Raw genomic sequence first — 22553 nt, 5'->3', positions numbered from 1 at the left:
CCTCCACTGTGTCCATGTGTTCTCATTGTTCAACTCCCACTTATGAGTGAGAACATGCAGTGTTTGGTTTTCTGTTCCTGTGTTACTATGCTGAGAATGATAGTTTCCAGCTTCATCCATGTCCCTGCAAAGGGTATGAACTCATCCTTTTTTATGGCTGCATAGTATTCCATGGTATGTATGTCCCACATTTTCTTTATCCAGTCTATCATTGATGGACACTTGAGTTGGTTCCAAGTCTTTGCTATCGTGAACAGTGCCACAATAAACATACGTGTGCATGTGTCTTTATAGTAGAATGATTTATAATCCTTTGTGTATATACCCAGTAATGGGATGGCTGGGTAAATAGTATTTCTGGTTCTAGATCCTTGAGGAATCGCCACACTGTCTTCCACAAAGGTTTAACTAATTTACACTCCCACCAACAGCGTAAAAGCATTCCTGTTTCTCCACATCCTCTCTAACATCTGTTGTTTCCTGACTTTTTAATGATTGCCATTCTAACTGGCATGAGATGGTATCTCATTGTTGTTTTGATTTGCATTTCTCTAATGAGCAGTGATGATGAGCTTTTTTTCATATGTTTGTTGGCCACATAAATGTCTTCTTTTGAGAACTGTCTGTTCATATCCTTCACCCACTTTTTGATGGGGTTGTCTTTATCTTATATATTTGGTTAAGTTCTTCGTAGATTCTGGATATTAGCCCTTTGTCAGATGGACAGATTGCAAAAATTTTCTCCCATTCTGTAGGTTGCCTGTTCACTCTGACGGTAGTTTCTTTTGCTGTGCAGAAGCTCTTTAGTTTAATTAGAGTCCATTTGTCAATTTTGGCTTTTGTTGCCATTGCTTTTGGTGTTTTAGTCATGAATCCTTGCCCATGCCTATGTCCTGAATGGTATTGTCTAGATTTTCTTCTAGGGTTTTTATGGTTTTAGGTCTTATATTTAAGTCTTTAATCCATCTTGAGTTAATTTTTGTAAAGGTGTAAGGAAGGGATCTAGTTTCAGTTTTCTGCTTATGGCTAGCCAATTTTCCCCACACCATTTATTAAATAGGAAATCCTTTTCCTAATGCTTGTTTTTGTCAGATTTGTTAAAGATCAGATGGTTGTACATGTGTGACATTATTTCTGAGGCCTTCGTTCTGCTCCATTGGTCTAAATATCCGTTCTGTTATCAGTACCATGCTGTTTAGGTTACTTTAGCCTTGTAGTATAGTTTGAAGTCAGGTAGCATGATGCCTCCAGCTTTGTTCTTTTTGGTTAGGATTGTCTTGGCTACACATGCTCTTTTTTGGTTCCATATGAAATTTAAAGTAGTTGTTTTCTAATTCTGTGAAGAAAGTCAATGGTAGCTTGATGGGGATAGCACTGAATCTATAAGTTATTTTTGGCAGTTTGGGCATTTTCACAATATTGATTCTTCCTATCCATGAGCATGGAATGGTTTTCCATTTGTTTGTGTCCTCTCTTATTTCCTTGAGAAGTGCTTTGTAGTTCTCTTTGAAGAGGTCCTTAACATCCCTTGTAAGTTGTATTCTTAGGTATTTTATTCTCTTTGTAGCAATTGTGAATGGGAGTTCACTCATGATTTGGCCTTCTGTTTGTCTATTATTGGTTAATAGGAATGCTTGTAATTTTTGCACATTGATTTTGTATCCTGAGACTTTGCTGAAATTGCTTATCAGCTTAAGGAGATTTTGGGATGAGACAAAGGGGTTTTCTAAATATACAATCATGTCGTCTACAAACAGACAATTTGACTTCCTATCTTCTTATATGAATACGCTTTATTTCCTTCTCTTGCCTGATTGCCCTGGCCAGAACTTCCAATACTATGTGCAGTAGGAGTGGTGAGAGAGGGCATCCTTGTCTTGTACCGGTTTTCAAAGGGAATACTTCCAGCTTTCACACATTCAGTATGATATTGGCTGTGGGGTTATCATAAATAGTTCTTATTATTTTGAGATACGTTCCAACAACACTTAGTTTATCGAGAGTTTTTAGCATGAAGCAGTGCTGAATTTTATCAAAGGCCTTTTCTGCATCTATTGAGATAATCATGTGGTTTTTGTCACTGGTTCTATTTATGTGATGGATTACGTTTATTAATTTGTGTATATTAAACCAGCCTTGCATACCAGGGATGAATCCGACTTGATCATGGTGGATAAAGTTTTTGATGTTCTGTTGGATTCAGTTTGCCAGAATTTTATTGAAGATTTTCACATCGATGCTCATCAGGGACATTGGCCTGAAATTTTCTTTTTTTGTTGTGTCTCTGCCAGGTTTTGGTATCAGGATGATGCTGGCCTCATAAAATGAGTTAGGGAGGAGTCCCTCTTTTTCTACTGTTTGGAATAGTTTCAGAAGGAATGGTACCCCCTCCTCTTTGTACCTCTGGTACAATTTGGATGTGAATCTGCCTGGTCCTGGACATTTTTGATTGGTAGGCTATTTATTACTGCCTCAGTTTCAGAACTTGTTATTGGTCTATTCAGGGATTCGACTTCTTCCTCGTTTAGTCTTGGGAGGGTGTATGTGTCCAGGAATTTATCCATTTCTTGTAGATTTTCTAGTTTATTTGCATAGAGGTGTTTATAGTATTCTCTGATGGTAGTTTGTATTTTTGTGGGATCAGTGGTGATATCCCCTTTATCATTTTTTATTGTGTCTATTTGATTCTTCTCTTTTTTCTTCCTTATTTGTCTGGCTAGCAGTCTATCTATTTTGGTAATCTTTTCAAAACTCAGCTCCTGGATTCACTGAAGAGAGACGGGGCCAATATTCAACATTCTTAAATAATTTTCAACCCAGAATTTCATATCCAGCCAAACTAAGCTTCAAAAGTGAAGGAGAAATAAAATCCTTTACAGGCAAGCAAATGCTGAGAGATTCTGTCACCACCAGGCTTACCTTACAAGAGCTCCTGAAGGAAGCACTAAACATGGAAAGGAACAACTGGTACCAGCAACTACAAAAACATACCAAATTGTTACAACCATCAACACTATGAAGAAACTGCATCAACTAATGGGCAAAATAATCAGCCAACATCCAAATAACAGGATATAATTCAAACATAACAATATTAACCTTAAATGTAAATGGGCTAAATGCCCCAATTAAAAGACACAGACTGGCAAATTGGATAAAGAGTTAAGACCCATTGGTGTGCTGTATTCAGGAGACCCATCTCACATGCAAAGGTGCACATGGCTCAAAATAAAGGGATGGAGGAATATTTACCAAGCAAATGGAAAGCAAAAAAAAAAAAAAAAAAAAAAAAAAAAAAAAAAAAAAAAAAAAAAAGCAGGGGTTGCAATCCTAGTCTCTGATAAAACAGACTTTAAACCAACAAAGATAAAAAAGACCAAGACAGTACATCATGGCAAAGGGATCAATGTAACAAGAAGAGCTAACTCTCATAAATATATATGCACCCAATACAGGAGCACCCAGATTCACATAGCAAGTTCTTAGAGACCTCCAAAAAGACTTATACATATTTTTGGATGTTAAAATTTGCGGGGGGGATTAGTTTTTTAAAATTTTGTTTGGAACTGTATTGAATCAAGAGATAAAATTGAGATGAAGTGACATGCTAACTATATTGAGTCTTCCAATTCATAAATATGTTATGTCCATCATTTATATCTGTATTACTTATTCCAACAGGATTTTATATTTTTCAATATATAAATTCTGGACATACCTTCTTAGATTTTTATTTCATGTTTTTTTTTCCTTCAATACTGTTTTAAGTGATTTTTTTAGTCTCAAATTCTGAGCTTTCATTGCTAGTATTTGGAAAGATGATTGACTTTATCCAATGATACATATATAATGAAAATGTAACATTTTCATTTATCAGTGTTGTATTGTGCAACCTTGCTAAACTCACTCATGTTTTTGGAGGTATTTTTGTAGATTGTCTGAAACTTTCTACATAGGTAAGCATGTCTTCTGTGAATACAGACAGTTTTCCTATCTAATCTGTAAGGCTTTTACGTTCTTGTTTTATTGCACTAGCCAATATTCACAGTACTGTATTGATCATGGGTGATAAGAGTACATCTTTGCCTCCTGCTCAATCCTAGGGGAAAATGTTCAGCCTCTTACCATTAAGTATGGTGTTAGCTATAGGTGTCTTTTTTAAAAAGAGACATCCTCTATCCTGTTAAGAAAACGTCTTCCTATTTCTAATTTGTTGTGTTTGAATCATAAATAAATGCTGAATTTTGGCAAATGCTTTGTCTATGTCTGTGGAGATAATCATAAGAATTTTCTCACTCAGTCTGTTAATATGGCCACCCATTTGTACATGATGTATTATCCTTTATATATATATATATATATGTATATATAATATATATAATATATTGTTGAATTTAATTTGCTAATGTTTTGTTAAGGATTTTTTAGTCAATGTTCAGGGATATCAGTTTCTAGTTTTCTTTTCTTGCAATGTCTTTTTCTGGTTTTATTATAAATATAATGCTGGCCTCAAAATGAGTTTGAAATTGTTTTCTTTACTAATCAACCCCCATGAGGCTTTCTTTTCCTATTGCTCTTATAATTGCAGAAGCAGCTTTCTATTTTGTTATCTTTGTGTGTGAGCTCATAATTATTTTATCTTTGTTTATAGAAATCAGAAAGACCTATATCTGATGTGCCTTCCTTCAGAAAGGAGCTACACTTGCTCTTGCCAGAAGCCTCATGCCACTACCCAATGTGTGGCTATTGCAGCCTTCTTGGAAAATTCTTAACCTAATACAAGATTCATAGTTTCAGCCTTCCCACTTCATAGCTGATCTAAAGTGTCGTCTTGTGATAGCAACACTTTTACTGGAATTTGTCCAGGGCCAACCAAACTTTTTGATTTTAGCACTATTAAAAAAAACTTAGGAGTGGTTACTAATTTTTTATTTCATTGTTATAAGTCCAGCAATGCCTTAGAAAGTGTATAAATACATACAGGATCTAGTTGTTTAGAGGGTCCTTCAGAATATCTTGACTTCACAGGACTCTGAAGTCACCTCATCATTTGAATTGGAAGTGCACCCCCCAGCACATTTTAATAATGAGACAACTGAGAATAAAGATGATATGTAGTCTGGCCACAATTGTATGGCTAGGAAGTGCCAGATATAGGATAGGTCCAGAGTTGTCTTCACCAAAGTCCATGCTGTTTCCCTAAAACCACATTCCTGTAATCTACAGGGTACATGTACCAGGAAATATAATATAAGGCATTATAAAGTCCCTCACTCTTATATATGCTTTCACATTAGCTTATTTGCAGGAAATCAGTTGTTGATTTCATTAAGAAACTAGATGCTTTATTAATACAGCACCTACCCTTTAACTTTTATCTCTGCTTCCACTCTTTTCTTTTGCACTAACCACACTGAGATTTGCAAGAGTAAGAATTTCTGCTTATTGGCTAGAATTCCAGGACTCCTGTATTCTGGCTATAGTCATTTATGTGATCTGTCACTTTTCAGCAATTAGAGAATCCAGTTTTGGTTTCATCAAACCAATGCTGAAATCACAGTTAGTGTTTCCTGTAATTGGAGTACATTAATCTTCAATATATGAATTTGGAGGCTTGAATGAAAGATATTTATACAAACTTTGTCATCATAACCATTTTGTGATTCAAGCCTTTTTTAAGTATGTTGCATTATTGTGTCCTTTTTTTTTTTTAAGCGATAAAAATCCACACCTAATTTGACATGATTTCTTTGGCAATTAATAAGTATGCATTATACAGTTTAATGAATCTGCAAACTAAATAATGGTTGTAGTGGGTGTGAAAATAGGGATATTTAAATGCATAAGGAAATTTAGCACACATCCCAGTAGCCATGTAAATAGACTTCTGATTCTTTTATAAATTGCAAATACTTTCTTGTGCAGAAACACAGTGAAAACTACAGGGCTGCATCCATACATAGATCTCATTATCACACCTCAGAATGCTCACTGCATACCTATTATCCACTTAAAAGCTCCATGAAAACACCCAGTCTGTTTCAGCAGCAGCTAAACAAGTCAAAAACTCAGCCTCATTTGTCATTATTCATCCCCAGACATTAAAGACAGCTGTATTGATGAGATGTATTTAAAATTACATCGCCCGTTATTTTGATAAAAAGCTTTTAAATATGACCCTGTGTCATATAAAATCAGGATTCAAAAGCCCATTATCGGCATAAATTCTAGAATAGACAAACCTGAGAGAAATGTTTATGAAGAAAAATGATCATGGGCAATACACATTTGGTGGATTGTACTGTTAACTTGCAATAAAAAACTTAACCTTTTGGTATAATAGTTGTTTATTATTTACAATTGACATATAAAATGTCAACATATTCAATGTTTTATATAAAAGTAAAATAATTAACAAGATAGCATATTGCTGAGAAAGATAAATTGAGTTCCAGCTTAGAACCAAGTAAAGAAACCATTATATATAGAGGCTAATGACATTCAGAATGTGCCATAGTGGTGATACATTTGAAACCTGAGTTTTTAAAAGCCATGAAATTTTCTCCCATTTTCACTGTGCTCCATCTATCCTTTATTTGGATACCATTGGTCATTGTTTTATAATTGCTGTGTTGCCATTAAATGGGCAGATGGTAGCAGTGTACATAAACACAAATCAGGATGTGCTAGGTTATGTTTCTAAAACAAATACAAAATGCACGACTAGTCATATGGAGATCAAGTAATTATTTGTATGCACTATGCCTATCCTTTGGATGTATGCCATGAGAAGAATGGTGGTGTCTATATTTAGGTGAGCTTAGATTAAAACCGTGTGTGTGTGTGTGTGTGTGTGCACGTGCGTGTGTCCTTTCTCATGTTTAAACATAAAAAAGAGTATTACTATCTTGATTCATTCCTCTGTTTTTATGCAAGTATAATTGTTAGGAACTCAGTAAACATATTTTTCAGCAATATAAAAATGTCTTTCAGAGTGAGTATTGAAAAAACATTCTTAAAAATAGATGCATGTCACTGTTTAACTATTGTATTTAAGGATTTCTCTCTCCCTCTCTCCTTCCCTCTCTCTCTGAAGTCTGGACTAATGCTACCATCTTGCTATTTCATGATTTCTAGATACAGCAGATTTTGGTTGCCTAATAACTATTTTCTTATCCATTGTCCCCTTTCTCCTTTCATTTCAAGAAGCGTGATTTTGTTTAGTAGGCAGCATGCTAAATTAACAACATTAATTATTACTAGTCTAAACACTTCTCCATTTCAGTGGTTGGTGAAGGAGTAAGTAGGTGACTTGTTTCTGGCCAAGAAGGTGTTCGGAGGTGTAGGGCTTCTGTGAAGGCATCTGCTCTCCAATTAGAGATGAGAAGACCAGGTGGCCCTTTCCTACCTCAGAAATCTTCTGTGGAGACATGATGCTCAACACCATGTTGGGGCCATGATATCATCAAGTACTTTACCTGCAAGTGCAGCAAATCGATTGGAAAGAAAAAATGTTCATTAAGGGGTAAGAGGAAGTTATATGGATCTGAACCAAAGAAATGGCAGTGGAGATAGAGTAGATGGGTTACATTTCAGAGATATTTGAGAAGTAAAACTGACAGGAAATCATGATGAATTTGATAATAGAATGAGAGCAGGAGTTGAAGATGACATTGACTTTTCTGACACTGAAGTGGTGGTGTGCTGTTAACCAGGACAGGTAAGAGATAAGATTTCATATACTTCTAAATGTCAGAGCAGTGCTTTCCAGAAAATAGTTGAGTAGGGATCTCAGCTCAGGTAAATTATAAGGACTAGAGCTTTGTATCTGGAATCTTAAGTTTATTAATATTAGTTAAATTCATGGGTATAAATGAGGTTAAAATATATGTGGGACATTTCTATAAATTAATCTTTCTCTTTCTTCATTGTCATTTTATGTCTTTGGTTTTTGTAAAGCCTAATTCATTTCCCACACATCCAACTCTATTGAATATCTTTCTAACTGGAAGCCTTTATAGGCACCTCAAAAACAGAATATATAAAAGTGAACTCCTACTTCTAACAAATCCAATCCTTCTATTCTGTTCTTTACTTTCAAGAAAAATAAAAAGTATCCTTTCAATGGCAGAATTTTAGTCATTTAGAATCCTTCATTTTTTCAGGATTCCATATCTACTCTGTTATTTTACTTCCTTAGTGTACCTTTATAACCTTTTCTCCATGTGAACATAGCGTTTATTTTTTTCCTTTTATTTTTATTTGACATAAAATAATTGTACATATTTATGGGATACAGAGTGATATTTTGATGAGTGTATACAATGAGCAATGATCAAATCAGGGTAATAAGCACATTCATTACCTTGGACATTAATTATATTTTGTGTTGGAAACATTAAAAAATCTCTTCTAGCTTTTTGAAAATATACACTAAATTGTTAACAATGTTTACTATACTGTCTTACAGAACACTAAAACTTATTCCTTCCATCTAGCTGTAGCTTTGTATCTGTTAACCAACCTCTCCCTATCCTCCCCTCCCCTCCCCCTTCCCCGCCTCTAATAACCACAATTCTGTTCTCTACTTCTAAGACCTCAAGTTTTTGTTTTGTTTTGTTTTGTTTTTAGCTCCCACATATGAGTGAGAACATGTGGTATTTATTTTTCTGTGTCTGGCATTTCATTTAAGATAATGCCCTCCAGGCTCACTCATGTTGCCACAAATGACAAGATTTCATTCTTTTTAATGGTTGGATAGTATTTAATTGTGTATACATACCACATTGCCATCTGTTTAGATAGACATTTAGGTTGACTCCAAATCTTGGCTACTGTGAATAGTGCTGCAATAAACATGAGGATGTAGGTGCCTCTTTGATACACTGATCTCCTTTCCTTTGGATGAATACATAGTGGAATTGCTGGGTCATATGGTAGTTCTATTTTTAGTTTTATGAGAAACCTTCATACTGTTTTCCATAATGGATGTACTAGTTTACATTTCCACCAACAATGTATAAGAGTTCCCTTTTCTCTGGAGCTTCTCCGGCATTTTTGTTTTGTTTTGTCTTTTGGATAATAAAAATTTTAGCTGGGGTGAGATTATATCTCATCGTCATTTTGATTTGCATTTCCCTGATGATCAGTGATGCTGAGCATTTTTTCATACACTCGTTAGCCATTTATATGTCTTCTTTTGAGAAATGTCTATTCAGATACTTTGCCCATTTTGTAATAAAAAATTGTGCAGGTTTTTTTTCTGTTAAGTTGTTCAAGTTTCCTGTATATTCTAGATATTAGTCCCTTGTCATATGAATAGTTTGCAAATATTTTCTTCCATTTACCAGTTGTCTCTTCACTCTGTTGGTTGTTTCCTTTGCTGTAAAGAAGCTTTTACATTTAGTATAGTCCTATTTGTCTTTTTGTTTTTATTGTTTTTTCTTTTTAAGTCTTAGCGATAAAATTTTTTCCTAGATCAATATCCAGAAGGATTTCCTCTATGGTTTCTTTTATTAATTTTATAATTTTGGGTATTATGCTTAAATCTTTAATCCAGTTTGAGTTCATTTTTAATTATGCTGAGACATAAGGGTCTAGAAACATTCTTCTCCATATGGATATTCAGTTTTCCCAGCACCATTTATTAAAGAGGGTGTCTTTTCCCCAATGTTTGCACTTGGCACCTTTGTCTAAAATGAGTTAGATTTAAACACATAAATTTATTTCTGGGCTCTCTATTCTGTTGAATTGGCCTATGAGTTTTTTTAAAGTTATGATAACATTATGTAATAAAGTTATATATTATTATTATATATAATAATTTTGGAATCAGATACTGTGATGCCTCCACCTTTGTATTTTTTGCTCATAATTTCTTTGACTCTTCATGGTCTTTGTGGTTACATGCAAATTTTAGGATTTTTGTTTCTACTTCTGTGAAGAATGTCACTGGTATTTTCACAGTGATTGCACTGAATATTTAGATTGCTTTGGGTAGTATGGTCATTTAAAAAATATTAATTCACATCCAGGTGCGGTGGCTCACGCCTGTAATCCCAGCACTTTGGGATGCCAAGGCGGGCAGATCACGAGGTCAGGAGATTGAGACCATCCTGGCCAACACGGTGAAACCCCCTCTATACTAAAATACAAAAAATTAGCTGGGAGTGGTGACAGGCACCTGTAGTCCCAGCTACTCGGGAGGCTGAGGCAGGGGAATCACTTGAACCCGGGAGGCAGAGGTTTCAATGAGCCGAGATTGCGCTGCTGCACTCCAGCCTGGCAACAGAGCAAGACTCCATTTCAAAAAAAAAAAAAAATTAATTCACTCCATGAACATGAGATATCTTTTCATTTTTTTTGTGTTCTCTTCAATTTTTAAATCAGTGTTTTATAGTTTTCTTTGTAGAGATGTTTTTACCTCCTTGATTAGGTATTTTTTGTAGCTATGGTAAATGAGATTGTTTTTTAAATTTCTTTTTCAGTTAGTTAATTATTGGTGCACAGGACTACTATTGGTTTTTGTAAGTTAATTTTGTATCCTGAAATTTTACTAAATTTCTTCATCAGTTCTAAGAGTTTTCTGGTAAAATCTTTAGGTTTTTCTATATATAAAATTGTGTCATCTGTGAAGAGGGACGGTTTGACTTCCTCTTTTCCAGCTTGGATACCCTTCATTGCTTTCTCTTGCCTAATCGCTCTGGCTAGAACTTATAGTATATGTTGAGTAAGAGTAGTGAAAGTGAGCATACTTGTCTCATTCCAGTTTTTAGAGGAAAGGCTTTTATCTTTTCCCCATTTAGCAGGATGTTTGCTATGGGTCTGTCATATATGACCTTTATTGTGTGGAGGTATGTTCCTTCTATATTTAATTGCTGGGAGTTTTTAATCATGAAGATATGTTAAGTTTTATCAAATGCTTTTACTGTATCTATTGAGTGAGCTTATGTTTTTTTTTTTTTCCATTCTGTGAGATGTGGTATATCACATTTATTGATTTGAATATGTTGAACCATTTTTTCATTCCTGGGATAAGTCCTACTTTATCATGTTATGTAATCTTTTCGGTGTGTTGTTGGATTCAGTTTCCTAGTATTTTATTGAAGAGTTTTGCAACTATGTTCATCAGACATATTGACCTGTAATTGTTGTCGTTATTGCTGTTGTGTCATTCTCTGGTTTTGGTATCAGAGTAATGCTGGCCTTGTAAAATGAATTGTGAAAAATTCCATTCTCTTTAATTGCTTGGAATATGTTGAGAAGAACTGATGTTAGTTCTTCTTTAAAAGTTTGGTAGAGGCCGGGCGCGGTGGCTCAAGCCTGTAATCTCAGCACTTTGGGAGGCCGAGACGGGCGGATCACGAGGTCAGGAGATCGAGACCATCCTGGCTGACACGGTGAAACCCCGTCTCTACTAAAAAAATACAAAAAACTAGCCGGGCGAGGTGGCAGGCGCCTGTAGTCCCAGTTACTCGGGAGGCTGAGGCAGGAGAATGGCATGAACCTGGGAGGCGGAGCTGGCAGTGAGCCGAGATCCGGCCACTGCACTCTAGCCTGGGCGACAGAGCGAGACTCCGTCTGAAAAAAAAAAAAAAAAAAAAAAAAAAGTTTGGTAGAATTCACCAGTAAAGCCATGGAATCCTAGATTTTGTTGGCAGACTTTTTATTACGGATTCAATATCATTACTTGTTATCATTCTGTTCGGGTCTTCTGTATCTTCCTGTGAACATAGCATTTCTTGACTAGATTATAGATAGTCTCCCAACTGATTTACCAACTTCTGGTTTTGGCCCTTCCAATTTATCTGCCATCCAAATTATTGTGAGAGTGGTTGTTATAAAGTAAAAATGAACAAATGAAAAAAACAACTAACTGTAAAATCCTTCTGCTTAAAATCTTGAAATGGTCATTACTGTCACTCAGGATAAAATTTACATTCCTTAACTTGGCATACCAGACCCTTCACTGTCTTTCACTTCATTATTTATTCACCCTTTCCCCCTATATTCTCTCTATATAGTACCTTAATTTCCTATTATTTCTGTGAAGAATTACCACAAACTTAGGAGCTCAAAACAACAAATACTTATTCTTGTACAATTCTGGTGGTCAGAAGTTATTAATGGTTTGTCAGGGTTGCATTGCTTCTGGAAGCTGTACAGGAGAATTCAGTTCCTTGACTTTTCCAGTTTCTAGAAGCCCCCTGTATTCCTTGACTTGTGGGCCATTCCTTCATCTTTAAAGCCAGCAGTGTGGCAAGGAGTCTTGCTCCTCTCTGCCCTCTGCCTCTGGTCCTTTCTTTCTCTAATACCCCTCCTGCCTCCCTTTTCCCATTAAAATGACCCTTGAGATTACATTGTGCCTACCTGGCTAATGCAGGACAATTTTACTATCTGAAGATCCTCAGTTTGATCATATCTGTAAAGTCCCTTTTGCCACATAAAGTAATATATTTACAGGTTCTGGGGATTAGGAATATTGGTATCTTTGGGTGAGATGTTATTCTGTCTATCACACATATAATTTTACAAACTATTAAAACCATATTGCTCTTCCTTCCTGGAATGGCATTCTCCTCATTCTTATTTTCGTTAACCTCAGCTATTATTAAAAAACAAAGCTCAGCTTCAGGTTTCAATTCCCTTTTCTAGGGAGAATCACACACAAACAAGAAGAACAAGATACATACTCTAAACACATACTCTAGATGTCCACAGCTTTAAACTAAAATATTAGGGCATGGAAATGGGTGGCACAATAGTATCTGATTTATCAGAATGAAGAAATTTAAATCTAAGGGCTTGTAGAGAGAGATAGTGTAAAATGCAAGCAGCTTTTTTTTTTTTTTCCCCTCCATAGCATCTTGGAAAGGCCCGAAGAATTAGAAACATCAGATACCACAAAAGATTGAACAGGATAAAGTCAATGAGGTAAGTGAAAAATCAAGTGGTTTGAAAATCTATATGAAGAGAAGTTATTACTCCAGGTTGTCAACCAAACTCCCATCTTTCAGGTACCCAATCTCCACCCACATCCCTGCAGAAGACAAGAAATGTTTCTGGAGAAACAGAACCAGAAAGTGTCTGGGCTGTTGAAAGGTGGGGGTAACAACACAAAATTGGGTTATGCCAAGCATAAACAGCTGAATTGCTTTGCTCATTGTATAGCACATGCTGATCAGCCCTATGCAAGCCTAACCAATTCCCATTTCTCTAATTCTATCCCAATGTACCAGTCAATAATTGTTTTCACTATGTCTTGCAATTTTCCATCAGTATTGGGTTTGTAAGGAAAGAAAAATTGATATAAATAATTGTTCTTAGTAGCAAGCTCATTCACGGAATCTGTGTACCAAAGGGTTGTGTTATATGTAGTTTTAGCCATAAAGTTAACAAAAACTAAGAGCAACACATTGATTACTAGGGAAAACACTAAAGATGTTTTTCAAGTTCTTCCTTCAAACAATATGGAGGACTCCTGGCTGAAGTAGAGGCAGAATCATAATTGGAGAAGGAACAGAGTCACTGAGTATTCAAAACAGGTACATTTTAACATTTATTATTAGGATAAAAAGATGCTAGTGTTTGCAATGTGAAATAAGCAATGTAAACATCAGTGATCAGAAAATGAGACACTTGGAGAAATTCATCAAAAAGTGCCAATTTTTTATATGCTTGGCCCTGTACCACCTAAGGGCATGGGGTCCCTTCAAAGCCTTGCTTTGCCCAAGGCCAGAACGTGGAGATGGCTCCCTCTCAATGCACTGTAGCCCACGAAAGGACCGCAATGCCTGGCTAAGATAATATTCCTTCAGTGCTCACTCTTTTTTTTTTTTTTTCTTTAAACAACTCTATAAAATCTGGAATTTTTAAATGTTGAGACTTTTAATTGGGCTTTTGACTTTGTGATCTGATGACGTCGCTTCATGACTGATGAACACACTGCTGGCAAACCTCATTCATTGGGTGGAAGCAGAATTAGTGACAAATCTACCAGGTTTAACACCTGGATAGCAAAATAATCTATACCACAAACTCCCATGACACAAGTTTACCTATGTAACAAGCCTGCACATGTACCACTCAACTTTAAAGTTAAAAAGCCCCTCCTTGTTTTACTTTCAAGGAAACTAGATAATATGAAAATGTGGTTTAAGAGAATGCTTTTGGGAAATAGGTTCAATGAATATATAAAAACAATTGTAATTAACCTATCATCCTGTGTATTTATATGCAAATGATGCTTTTTAAATTACTTGAGATTGCCTGAAAGTAATTTCTTCTTTGAATTAGTTACAAACTTTAAGCATACTGTTCACAATGGTTTTACTCTATTAATTTGCCTAACAAACCATTTCTTTATCATTAGTACAAAGGTAAACATCAACATAATCAAGAAAATTTCCAAATTATTGTAATCTATATGAGCGAATTTCATCTCATTGGGTAGAAGCAGATGTAAACCTAAATATCAGAAACAGTCATTGGCTATCACATGAGTGTTTCTAATGTATGTCTGATCTTCCAAGAACTAGCATAAGTTCCAGTACTAGCTACAGGATAATATTGCTTTTAAGACTGCCTATGACACAAAGTCAAAGCACAGAGTCCACTTTTGAAGACTTTGTATCTCATAGTTCCACCCAGCATATATGATCAGAGGAGAATCATGTGACAGTTTAGCTCAGAAAAATAAGACACAAAGAAAGCAGATTTCTGAGTCTGGTAGTGATGTTAAGGGCACTATTGAGTGAGTGGGAGCTGCCAAGCAGAATCAGCTCCTATGACAGATGCTCTCAGTTTAAAGAAGTAAATGCAAAACCATAAGAAAAATAACTTTTCAGCACAAAAGCTTAGAGGCCCTTGAGGATAGATGATGCCAGAAAAATGTGAGATTATTATGTCCACCAGGGTATATTAATACTATAAATATAGATGATTTACTGAGAAAAAAGATCCTTGAAAATGTACCAAATGCATGATGCTGAATATAAAGTTAAACAGCAAAAACAAAGTGACAACAAAACATAGATTCCTTGCCCTTCTTTCTTTTCCAGTGTGCAGAAACATGACTGATGTCTCAATAGGGATCCAGTGGATTCAGCTGGGCACCAAACTGCATTCATTCATTTTCTTTCTCATGCTTCCTTCTCTTTTTAGATTCATCATCTTCATTATACTTATAGACAGCCATCTACTAACTGAAGAGCTTAATGCTCAAGTTCATTATTTTGTTCAACAAATGTTTATCAAACAACTTTGAAGTGTCTGACACTCTTCTAGGTACTTAGGATATATCAGTGAACAAAATTTGCTACGGAAAACAAGTACATGATGTAAGTAGGGGGATCAAATTGTGGTGAGGGGTTGGGCTTGGTGGCTCATGCCTGTAATCCCAGCACTTTGGGAGGCTGAGGCAGGCAGATCACTTGAGGTCAGGAGTTTGAGACCAGCCTGGCCAACGTGGAAAAACCCCGTCTCTACTAAAAGTACAAAAATTATCTGGGCATGATAGATAGCTAGCAGTCCTAGCTACTCCAGAGGCTGAGGTACGAGAATCGCTAGAACCCGGGAGATGGAGGTTTCAGTGAGCCAAAATTGCACCACTGCACTCCAGCCCGAGCGACAGAGCGAGCCTCTGTCTCCAAAAAAAAAAAAAAAAAAGAATTGTGGTGAGGGATGGTGGGAAGAAAATGTTGCCATTTTAAATTGGGTGGTCAGGGTGGGCTGAAATTGAGTAAAACTCAATTCCACTTCCTGCCTCTTATTCCTTACCTGTTGCCAAACTTTGTTGAGTTCACTTCTACCCACCCAAATGTTATCTCCTCTGTGATTCCTGCCCTGATTGCCTCAACGCTCCTTAAACTCCCTTACGTTCCCATGCATAGCTGACTGTGTTGTTGCTCATCCTGTTTCCCTTCTGAGCCGTGGACAGGTGTCATGCATGTGCATGTGTGGTCGGACAATTTTTCAGCGCAAGGGCTTTTGTCTCTGCTCCTCTGCCTGAGGACTTTCCCCAGTGCAGTGCTTGTAGTGCAGGGAAGCCCTGATGTGCTGAGGATATAACAGACCCCAGAGATAACCCTCAAACAATGAAAGATGTAAGTGAATAGATAAATATCTCAGCTTCTCAATCCCCAGGTGGAGCAATTTTAAAGTGCATTCCACATAACTCCTCAGAGGCTCCTAGCAGAATTAAGCAGCAGTTGCCCCTGGACGTTTCTATTTATTAATGCACTATTTATTGGTATCTTGCCTTTCCCTGTCTCCCTCTCTGCACTCTCGTGCTTGTGCTTTCTGCACTCACTTTGTACATAACCTATACATAGCCCAAATCTAAATTCAGACATTGTAGTATTTCATTTCTGAACTCTTTATGGTTTTACTGAATTTTTCTTTATATTTTATTATTCACAAGCATTTGCCTCATCTACTAAGTTGTGAATTCCTTAATTTACATCCTGAAAATTATCTATTACTAAACATAGCTTTTGACCTTTAAGCAAAAATATTAAGATATTTGCATATATGGTGAAGGTGACCTGGGTTTAGTTAATCGATTATGTGGGTTCACATCTTGGCTCTGTCGTTTGCTAACTATATTGGTGGACACTATTCCGTGCATCTGATTTCTTGTTAGTAAATTGGAGATAAAAATATCTACATTGGGGGATTATACTAAGGATAAAATAAGATGACATATGTAAAGTTCTTAGTATGGTGCCTGGACATATATTAACCATTCCATCAATATAAGTCCTTTCCTGACTCTCCCTGCCTTTGTCTCTCTTGGTAAATTCAGTTATTTAAAATAAAGGAACTGGAACAGGAACAGACTTTCAAGTCTGATTGAAATATTAACATGCTAGTGCAGAGGCATTTCATCTGAGTAAGAAGTATAACCATAAACTGATCATATTTCTGTCTTTCCCCTCTATTCTTTTTAATTCAGTAAAGAATGAAGTTTTGAATTTGGCATCCTATATGGCAAGCTTCCATTTATCTCTTCAAAGTGTTCAATATATATTGTAGAAATGCACTGACAATAAAATTACTTTGGCAAACTAGTTACCTAGGGCAGATGCATGTAAAAGATGTATTATTTGTAGCATCTGTTTGCCAACCAAAAATATGTTAATTATTAGATACTTATTTTTTCCCTCTTCTATGTTTTAAAATACTAAGTTGAGGACAAGGACATACTTTTCTTACTGTGGCACCTTGCAAATTATAGCAAACAGTATTACTACTTAACTCACTAATAACTGTACATTGTGAAATGTTTTCAAAATATCAATTTTAATAGCTATTTACTCAATAAGCAAAATTCTGTGTCAGATATTTAAAGCATACTGAGAAGAGTATAAATAGGCAGAAGATTTAGCATTGTGCATAAAACTGTAGGATGTGGTTAAATCAGTGTAATGAGAGAAATGTGAATTTATTGCAATATAGGTTTAAAAGACACAAGGATAAGATTCATTTCAAGAATCAGTAAACTTTCATGAGGAGATAATATCTGAGATGGGTAGGTCTGGAGGGTTTTAGCTTTCAGAAAATGAACAGAAAGTATTTCTGAAATGAGGGGCAACCTGTAATAAACACACTATAAAAATTAAAGTATATTAAAAATAGATTCTGGTTTTCCTCTAAAAAGTAGAGTGTACTGAAACAGGTTTTAGATAAGAAGGAAGAAGAAGCTGTAGGTAAAGAATACTGAAAGCCAGAAAGAGAGAGAGCGAGAGTAAGAAAGAGGCAGACATATGTTTAGCTTGCATCAAATGGAATGCTTTCAGCAGCAAGTAATGAAAACTCCACTTTAATTCATTTAAACAATAAGGGAAAATATATTATCTCACACTAGCAGAAGAGTATCCTGCATTTAGAGGCAAGTTACCCACAGTTTTGGTTAATTCAGTATTTCAATAATATAATTAAAGAACCAAGTTATCTTCATTTTTCTCTCAGATAGGCTAGGATGTCAGCTTTGTCTTCCGCTAGTTCACCTCATGATCATGAACTGGTTACTGAAGCTTCAGGGATTACATGCAGACAAGATGTCAACCAGAATAAGGATAAGAAATGTATCCATAATCTTTTTTCAGGAATCTCTTTTCCTGAAACAAACTACCTCTCACTTTTCAGAGGCTAGAATTAGATTATGTGCTCCTTCCTAAATCAGTTGCTGACAAAGGAATGCAATGTCCATGTTGGCTAAGAAAATTCAATTTATATCACTGAATCATTTTTAGGAGGAGTAAATCCTCCTCCTTTTTTTCAGAAAGAAGGGAGGAATGATTGTTGAGTAAGCAATCAACAGTCCTTGTGGAAGTTAAAATGACCATGCTTTTTGGTTTGCTTGGACAATTCCAGTTCATATGTGTCGTCCCAATGTAATGAATAATAGTGTCCTTTTAACTCTGAAAAATGTACTCATTTGGATAATAAATTATATGCTCCCTGCAGCTGAACTGGGTAATGGATAGACAATTAAGGATTTGAGTATGAGAGTTATGATTTAGAGTGATTAATTAGTTAATAACATGATCAAAAACATGCAGAAGTGAAGACCAGGAGAAGAATTGGAAATGATTAAGACAGATTCAAGCTAAAAAGTCTAAACTACCGTGTGGCAGTGGGAATGGAAACAAAGAGGCAAAGTATCCTTACAGAAGTAATAATTAAAAATTTGGCATCTGTTGATGCAAATACAGCAATAAAGGAGAAGCATAAAAGGTAAAAAGAGGCTTAAATATCTAAATTTGTATGACTGAGAGGATCACACTGCATTAATGGAAATAGTAATGTCAGGAAGACATAGTCTGATGGGCAGAATAACGAGTTTAGTTTTAACATATTGAATTTAGTTCTGTTAAGAAAATTGAGCGGAAGTACCAAGTAAGTATATTGAGAATTTTCAGTAGCCTCTGTGATAATTTAATTAGCTATATAGTTTTTTGATAGGCTGTCGTGGGGTTTATAACCCAGTAAAAGTATGCAAGTAAACAAAAAATTCAATTTACCATTTACTTAATAAATAATTACTAAGTATCAGACTGTTCCAAGAGCTGAGGAATCAGCAGTAAAAAAATAGACCAAGTCTCCACTCTCCTGGAGCTTATATGCTAGTATAGGGAATGACAATAAACAATGCATGTATATCATGGCATATTTTTATAAAAGCTGTGAAAGAAAAATATTTTGGGGTAAGGAGAAAAGTCTTTTGTGATAAGGTGATATTTGAACAAAGAACTGAAGGAAATAAGCCTACCGATATCCAGGCAAAGAATGTTCTAGTCTGAGAAACAGGAGATATAAATGCCCTTATGGGAAGGTTCCTGGAACCTGCAGGAACAGCAACGAGACTAGTTAAGTCTGGAGCCCAAGGAATGGGGAAGATGGTAAAAGGTAACAACGTCAGACAGGTAACCAGAGGCCAGGTTGGATATAGCCTTATGGGTCCTGGTAATCACTCTGGATTTTTAATTGAGTAAGGCAGAGAGCTATGAGGATTTTTAATACTGATGAGTAGGGAAAAGGCTATTAACAGGTAAGGATAATGAGTAGAGTAGTAATACTAGTTAGAAGCCAATTGCAAAAATTTTGAAAAGAAATGATTATGCTTTGAAGTAGGGAAGCAGCAGTGGGGATGGTAATAAGTGCTTATATTCAGAATTTATTTTAAAGGAGTATGCAGATAGGAGGAAGGTTATAATAAAGTGGTATTGTAGATGGCAAGAAAGAAGAGTATTTCATGAAGGAATGGTGAACTGTTGAGGGTTCAGTGAGAGCAGAAAACATGGGGGTCATTGGAGACTTTAACTAGAACAGTTACTTAGAGATGGTGAGGGTGGAAGAGAAACTGCAATGAATTTGAAGGGTGAACAGCTAGGAGGAGTGTAAACAGCATGATGTGGCAACTCTTGTAAGAAGTTTGGTCCAGAAAGGGAACAGAGAAAGAGGAAGGCAGGAAACATTGCTCCCAGATGGATATGGTAAACAGCAGTTGCATGCTAGTGGGAATAACTTAGTGTAGATGGAGAGATTGGTGATGCACAAGAGAGGTAAAATAATCAGGCAGCAAAGCCCTTCAAAAGGTGAATGGCAAAAGGACATGGATGTGGAAAGGAATCACCTTTGCTGAATGTTGGGAGGGAGATGCCTTCTCCATTGAATTTAAAGGGCAGAAGGAGATGAGTGCAGAGTCAGATAGGTTTGTTGATTTGGTGATGGGAAGAAGAACTCCAAAACAATGGCTTCTGCTTTATCTGTGAACTGTGAGGCAACATCATCTCAATACAGTGGTGGTGGTGGTGTCGGGGGGCAGTGTTCAAAATGCAGTAAAAAGCAGCTAAGTAGAAAACAGAAAAATAAGCTACTTGGAGAAATACAGTAGGATTACAGGGTGCTAGTGAATACCTACTACAGGCCGGTGATCATGGTGTTTATGAATTTAAAGTGACACTAATTACATCAGTTTCTCCAGCTGTGTGATTTCCTCAGTAATTTTTATTTTGTTGTGATAAGAAATCAAAATGAGGTCCTAAATGTATATATTGAAAAAGTAAAATGTATAATGTTTAAATGAATGGAAGTTATCAATTTCCCTTCAACAGGCACTTATTGAGCACCTGCTCTGTGTCAGGCGCTACAAATTCACAAATAGAAGTTATGGTCCCTGCTGTGAAACCCACATTAACACAGTGACACAAGCAATTTCAGAGTAACTATAATCCACTCAGGATAGAAGAGCATGCTGGTCTAGGTTATGTAAACATAGTTTTATCTTGCATATGTGAGGTATTCCAGCTTGAAGAATTCAGAACAACTTTATGATAAAAAACCAAAAAGTATCAATACCTGATACTCCATCAATCATAGGATTATAAAACTTCAGACACTTCTGATGTTCTGTTCCCTTTCCTACAGATAAATACTGAAATATTCATCTACAATAATTGTCAAAGCAGCCTGATATTCTGTATCCTACAGAATATCAGACTCTCCAAAAGTAAATTGTATGTGTTTTTGCAAATTTAAATACTAATTCTGTTTACATGTGTACATTCTGCCTCTCAGTAATATGTGCTAAGCACGTAACCCTCATTACCTCATTCAAACAACAGACACACATGAAAAGCAGATATCATTACTACTACTTCTTTTTAGATGAAGAAATTGAGTCTAAGAGAAGTAGGTAAATTGCTGGGGATCACAGTTTGCAGCTGATTAAACTAAAGCAGGATTTAAATCTAATCTCCCTCAGTATGTACTTTTAAAAGACACCTCTCTAATTTTATTTTGACAAATCTTTTTATAAATTGTTTTTAAAAAAACATTTTTTAAATTACAATCTTTCCTGTGATACTACCACCATCATCCCACATCAACCCAGACAGAGCATTCTTGTACATCTGACGATATTGACTTTTTGGACATTTCCAATAAGAAAAATAATTTTTACATGTTATCTCTGAATAACTTTCTATTTTGCTCTTAATCCTCATCAAAATGAGCTTATGATGTGTTTCTCCTTAGAATTTCTGAGGGAAGACATTGTTTTAATCTTCCATTTATTCCTGCTTTTTGGGTTCAGGTTTTAGCAGAGTTAGAGGTCAAAAATGCCTGTTTATCTGAACTAAAGATTGGACATGATATCCTGTGTGGTTTCTCAGAAGGCACTGCCATAGGAGTTTGACCAGCCTTGGCTTTAGACTTAGATCATGATGCTATCTGGAAGTGCTGACCAAATGCCTCAGCAATGCCTCATGATTTGTGAACAGCATCACCTCCAGGATGTTTGAAAGACCATGTATGTGAGAGGAATAGTGATCTCAGTGAGTATGGGGTTTTCTTTGACTAATATTCAAGGTCAGGTCTTTCTGAGTGGCAGAGACCAAGAAAAGTGAGGCAGTGACTCTCTCCTGCTTTTATAGCATGGTTGTCCGGCCACTGCTAACTATATAGCTCTTATGCCAAGGTAGTGAAAGAAAGGTGAGGAGTAGGAGTGAAGGGGGGATGTCAGCAGGGGAGGGAGAGGGAGGCGGGCGGGTGGGGGGTAGAGAGACAGAGAAAGAGAGAGAGAGAGAGAGTTTCAATTCCTCAGTCTACTACTTAGTAGCTCTATAACCTGTAGTAAGTAACTTCTGTGAATTTCACTGTTCTTACTATGCATTTTTCTTCCAAAGTTGATAGGATTTGTATTTCTGGTGAAAAAGCCTGGAAGTCGGCATAATGCAAAAAATGGTGAAAAAGTGGTAGCTGTTGAAAGGGTGACATTTTTAGACCATGACTTCTTTGAAGCCAGGAATTATATCTTGTCAACCTTTATATTACTGATGACAAGTCTAGCCCAACTTAGAGTAGTGAATCAAGAAAGAATTAATAATAGTGATAGCATTGTTCTATTTTTTTTGTCTTTTGTCTCCCAAAGACCAGCGACCTTTAGGAATCTGAGGTTATGCATCAGTAGACTTTTCTAATTACTTATTAAAATCATAGAGAAAACTCCACAAGAAGTATGGTTAAATAATTATGAGGTACACATTTAC

This window comes from Papio anubis, chromosome 13, assembly GCF_008728515.1.
Source record: "Papio anubis isolate 15944 chromosome 13, Panubis1.0, whole genome shotgun sequence".
NCBI lineage: Eukaryota > Metazoa > Chordata > Mammalia > Primates > Cercopithecidae > Papio > Papio anubis.
This window is presented reverse-complemented; position numbering follows the sequence as displayed.